At 33.8% G+C, this 5,539-nt stretch overlaps 1 long non-coding RNA gene across 3 annotated transcripts; it reads left to right on the top strand.

Annotated features, from left to right (window-relative positions):
- Positions 1-1,436: 1,436 nt before the first annotated feature.
- On the top strand, positions 1,437-5,193 carry LOC145041933 (uncharacterized). 3 transcript variants are annotated; one of them, XR_013680490.1, is made up of 5 exons: positions 1,437-1,816; positions 2,766-2,841; positions 3,619-4,118; positions 4,366-4,446; positions 4,934-5,193. It is a non-coding gene; the product is annotated as an uncharacterized LOC145041933 (long non-coding RNA). The 3 variants fall into 3 exon arrangements; XR_013680491.1 differs by lacking the exon at positions 4,366-4,446 and adding an exon at positions 2,198-2,271; XR_013680489.1 differs by lacking the exon at positions 4,366-4,446 and having other exon boundaries at positions 1,438-1,816.
- The last annotated feature ends 346 nt before the right edge of the window (positions 5,194-5,539 follow it).

The following is a 5,539-nucleotide window of genomic DNA, read 5'->3' as shown; positions in this document are numbered from 1 at the left end:
GTTTATGGCAAGTTGGTCATAAGTTTCCTAATCTAATACAAGTTGGTATGTTAGGCTATATATATGTGTCCATAATCGAGTTTATGATTATGAGAACTTATTGTAAAAACATTGGTTTTGAGTGATTTTCCAATTAATCAAAGAGTTATTTTGGTTATTTTGTTTTGCATTCTTGTTTTCAAAACTTTAATTGGTATCAGAGCGAGGTGAACACTGTGCCGGTTTGAGAGTCGGTTTCAAGGATACCGTAGCCTTTCGCTATGGGGCAGACGCAGCGGGAACCGGGTTCGTTTTAAGGGGGGTGTGGATTGTTTTTGATTACGAGTTGAAGCATCTCAACAGCAGCCTCGGTTTTTCTTGATCGGGCTGGTTCTAAGGTAGAGAGAGACCAACCGGATGCACAAAATAAACGGACGAGAAGACGTCAAAGCGAGTGACTTTGATTCGGTTCGTTTTGCGAGTGACGGAAGACGGTAAATGTGGTCGTGACCTAGTTTTGTTGTTAGGTGGAAAGTTGCTCTCAGAACAAGCTTGATAAAGACGTTGGGGTGGTGAAAAAAGATAATAGGATGTTGATCGGGTTGAAGAATTCTCTAGAAGGACTTAGAGATTCGGGGGTGATTGTTGGAATCCTAAGTCGATGATGACTTGGAGACCAAGCAATCTAATTTATGGAAAGTTTAGTGTATGGCAAGTTGGTCATAAGTTTCCTAGTCTAATACAAGTTGGTATGTTAGGCTATATATATGTGTCCATAATCGAGTTTATGATTATGAGAACAGATTGTAAAAACATTGGTTTTGAGTGATTTTCCAATTAATCAAAGAGTTATTTTGATTATTTGTTTTGCATTTTTGTTTTCAAAACTTTATTTCTTACTTCCAGGGTTTGTCGTCTGTTATCCTAACTGGTAAGTTTCTTTTCATTAATTTTAGTTTCTTTATTCCCTTTAATGTGTTACTGGGCTTTACTCCAAGTTGAATTGTTTGGGGATCGTCATCCAATTTGGTATGGTTGTGAAGTGCAAACGATTTCCCCCCTATCAAACTACATTTTGTTGGGTTTATTATTGAAGATGATCTGTTGGAGGTTGGGTTTAGGACCATAGATGAACAGGGTAACCACACACACAAAGGATTTTTCCAATGAGAAATTAAATTCATTCCTACTTTTTATGCCTACAAATGTTCCTACCCAATAAAATTATGACAAGTGTCATCTTTCTATATTTTTTAAACTAAATCATTAACACTATATTAGGAATATATCAAATATAATTAAATTGAATGGTGATTTGTCATAATTTTAATGGGTAGAAATAATTATAGGAATAAAAGGTAGGAGGCAATTTAATTTCTCTTTTCCAATTGATGCCAAATTTAGCTGATTGTCGGGTAAATGAAAGAAGTGTTTTTCTTTCCAGTTTGGCAGCCTCTTTCACACTTCCAATTGAGAAACTTCCCTGTTTATGTGCTTAAACTCCTTTTAACTTCAAATATCGCACTTCCAATTGAGAAACTTCCCTGTTTATGTGCTTAAACTCCTTTTAACTTCAAATATCGGTATCGTTTTCAGCAGCCATCCTGCTTGCTTCCGGTCAACCTGACGTCACAATGATGAAGAATATTTGGTGGTGGGTTTTCCTTGTTGGCGGTGTCATTTCTCCCGATGATGCTTGCCACTCTTGAATCTCCTTTAATCGACACATCTCATTGATTGCAACCGACTCACCCACAGAATAGGCAATATCAACCTAACTCTATTGGGTACCGGTTTAATTACTCCATCCTAGCAAAGAGAAAAAGCCTTGAATCAGGTACCCACATAATTTCTTCTTCTTGTTCTTTTTTTTCTACGATTCCATAAGATTGTATCTTGGAGCCAACATAGCTTATTTGTTCATATGAGTTTGTGAGATTCTCATTATCTTGCACTTTCCACCGCCTCAATTTCTATTATTCACATCTGCCTTCAAGCTTCTCTATGTATACAGAACCTAATTTTGAATTGTTATTTCTCTTTCCCAATCGAGGCAGGTATCTCTCTGTTCTTTATTTAAAAAAAAAAAAAAAAACTGCAACTAATGTTTTGGTTTTGCACATAAGCTTCTTAAAATCCATCATCATCTTCTTTGGAAAATCAATTTCACCTCTGCACGCCTCTGTCATGTGGTATGATAGTTGCCTTCTTGCTTTAGGTCACCTCACGCCATGCTGGAGACTTCAAAATTAAATGAGTGCAGTTCATTTGCGTAGTAGACATATTTCAAAGGTAATTCTTCTTTTTTCAACCACAGTTACAATTTCCTTCTTGGTGGCAGGGTTTCCCTCGGAGCTGCTTGCCACGTCCTACTTCTCATTCGACTGCCACCTTGCTTTATTGTGGTTGACTCACCCTCTCTAGCTTTCTCTGTTGATGACACCTCCTGCTTAGAGAACCGCCTCTATCCTGATTCTTCTTATTGAAAATAAGATTTCCATCTCCCCACAATTATTCCGTATACACCAATTTCTTGGAGTCTTTCTATTTAGCTCTATTTTTTTTATCGATTTTACTCCAAAGTATGCTTCTTTCAATTTTAGGGTTCCTAAAAATGTTTATTTTTGTTTTTGATGATTTGTGTATCAAATTGGAAATCAAGGGGGAAGTTTGCAACTTGTGTTTTAATTCCATCTTTTCTTGTTCTTTTGTCTCTTCCTCTTTGATCTCAACTTTACCATTTACAACTTATGGGTTTAATTTTGATGTCTGTCAACAATTTCTAGGTCCCCAGGTATCTGCTGATGCTGAATATTCAGGACACCACTAGGTATATTGCTCTCCTCAAACCTTCTCTCTCAGGTAACATGTAAATCCACATACATCTAAAGTACAACTTTTCTGAAAGCTTCATAATAACTTTTTGATTGTTTTGGATATTATTATGTAATCAAGCTCAAATTTTTTTTACCATTTTTCTGTGGTGTCAGGTCTTCTTCAAAACCTTTAATCTTTGTTACAATTAAATGTGTTGGTTACTCCTATGGTTCATCACTTGCACTCAACTTAGGCACGAGATATTAGCTTTTACTTTTCATTTGTTTCATTAGAAACAAATTTATTGATTATAATTCTTTCGGTGAACATCATCCTTGGACCTTGATTGTTTCACTAGGTCTTTTTCCTTTGTGTATAAGATAGGGATGAAGAAGATGTGTGATGGAAAACATGTATTGTCGTTGTTGAGGACACTGGGAAGTGGTCAGAGAGGATGATAATTGAGTTAGTGAAAGGAGTATTAAGAACATGAATTTGCAACATTTAAGTGTTGGATTGAAAAGGGGTAAAGACTAAAAAAGAAAGGGGGATGGAGAAAACTATAAGCACTAGATTGTTAATCTTTAATCTTTTTTTTTTTTTGCCTGTGGTCAATCTGGTATTTGATTATGTTTAGGAAGAGTAAAACCGGTAATAGATAAATGAGAATATGAAATATTAAAACATTTGTCATGATTTTGGGTTAGCAAGTTAGGCACAAATTTTTATGTATATGTCTTTGATGGTGATTTGCATTATAGTTTATATATCTTGTTGACAGGAGTGCAAGTTCTTAAAGTTTAATTGGTATTGGAAATGCAGATATGATGAATTTGATTTTGAGAGCATAATGCTTAATGAAGCCATATGGTTCATATTTAAGGTGATAATGTCACCGGTCACACTATCCATGTTTCATCTCTGCTTCATCTGCTATACTTACAGCATGTTTTAGGTTAAATAATCAATTACTTACCTCTTTAACTAATTTTTTGGATTTGAATATAAAGGTTTTCACTTGTTTTGAGAAATTTGAGTTCCTTGTACATATCTTTTCCCCACTGGCCGCTTACAGAGTTTGATTTATGGTCGTTGGATACATCAGACAGCGGCTGCCAGCTTCCTTGTTCACTCATTTGGCTTAAAGCAGTCTGCTTGTTTCCGGTCATCTTGACCTCATGCTGAAGCAAGAGACTTTACTGTCGGTTTTCCTTCTTGGTGGCGGTGTTTCCCCCATTGCCTCCTTGTGATCCTTCAAATTTACCAAAGTACTCCCGAGTAAGGAATATTATGTCAAGCTACGGAACAATGAAAAAAAAAAGGTAAAATCTCTTTAGCAGTAAGCTTTTGGTAGTGTTTGGTATGATAAATTAATGTAAGGAATGGAATGGTTAATTCCATTCCAATGGAATAACTCTTTCACAAAATAATAGTTATTTTTTCGTATTGAAATACCATTTTTAAAATATATGATTATTTTGTGATACAGACACCTCATAATAGTGATTAGCCCATTTTTTTAAAATTGAATTTGCTACTTGTTATCATTATATTTCTGAACTTATGCAGTCTTCCCCGGTCTTCCTCAAGAAACAAGAAAAAAAAAACTGAATGATCTTCAAAACATAGACATGTTAGTCACATAATTTGGTAATATACTAATTTGATTTCCATTTTTTTGCCTCTACCGATTGTTATTTTCCAATTATACTTCAATTTCTTAGGGAAGTTTGTTTTTGTTCTCTCTCTCTCTCTCTCTCTCTCTCTCTCTCTCTCTCTCTATATATATATATATATATATATATATATATATATATATATATATATATATATATATATATATATATATATGAAGTATTATTAGCAGAGCATTGGTTGAGAGATCTATTTGGGGGATTAGGCATATAAATCAACAGGGCAGAAGCATGACTTCGTTTTAATATTATGTAAAATCTTTGATTAATTTTAGTATTTGAACAGGTATGGAATAAGAATTTTGAATAGTCATATTATTAAAATAAAATTATTCTTTTGACTAATTATCGTGTATTTGTGCAAGGAGTAAAAAAGATTTCATTTCAAGTTGAGAAAAAAAATATAATGAACACAACTTGAGAAAACATTATCAATTTTGCAGGCCTGACTAAGGAATAGTCACCAATGTTCGAAACAGCTTCAGCAACACCTTCTATAAAGAACTATGTTGATGAGTTTCTCAACTTTGAAAATGTTAAAAACCGATTGTGATTAGAAATTTGTGTTATATCATCTATACTACTTTCGTATGAGTCGCATAAAGTGTATGTATATTATCTTTTATAATAGGAATTTGGGCTAACGGGCTAACTGCAAACATTCATGATTTGCTTATTACAGTGTCTTACCTTCATTCCTTCCTATTATAGCGTTGTACTTTTAAAATCTACCCAATTATACAAGTAATGACCACCACGTTAGACTCTTATTAAATATAACATTTTCTTACATAGTAATTTTTTTGCACACTAGACGTTTGATTAAATGCTTTGAAAATTTTCATTTTTTTTCTAGGACATAGTATTTTGAAAAATTCATCTAATTATAACATCATTGTTTCCTTTATTATAATATTGTACTTTCATTTTTAAATACTTTGAACTTTGTATTTCAAAAATCCATTGAATCATAACATTCTACCTTTATTCTTCAAAAATACCCACATTACGTGCTATGGAGCACGGCCGGTAAAACATCACTAGTATAT

This window comes from Lactuca saligna, chromosome 4 (genome assembly GCF_052625555.1).
Source record: "Lactuca saligna cultivar CGN05327 chromosome 4, ASM5262555v1, whole genome shotgun sequence".
NCBI lineage: Eukaryota > Viridiplantae > Streptophyta > Magnoliopsida > Asterales > Asteraceae > Lactuca > Lactuca saligna.
The sequence above is the reverse complement of the archived record's forward strand: the minus strand, read 5'-3'. Positions and strand labels throughout refer to the sequence as shown.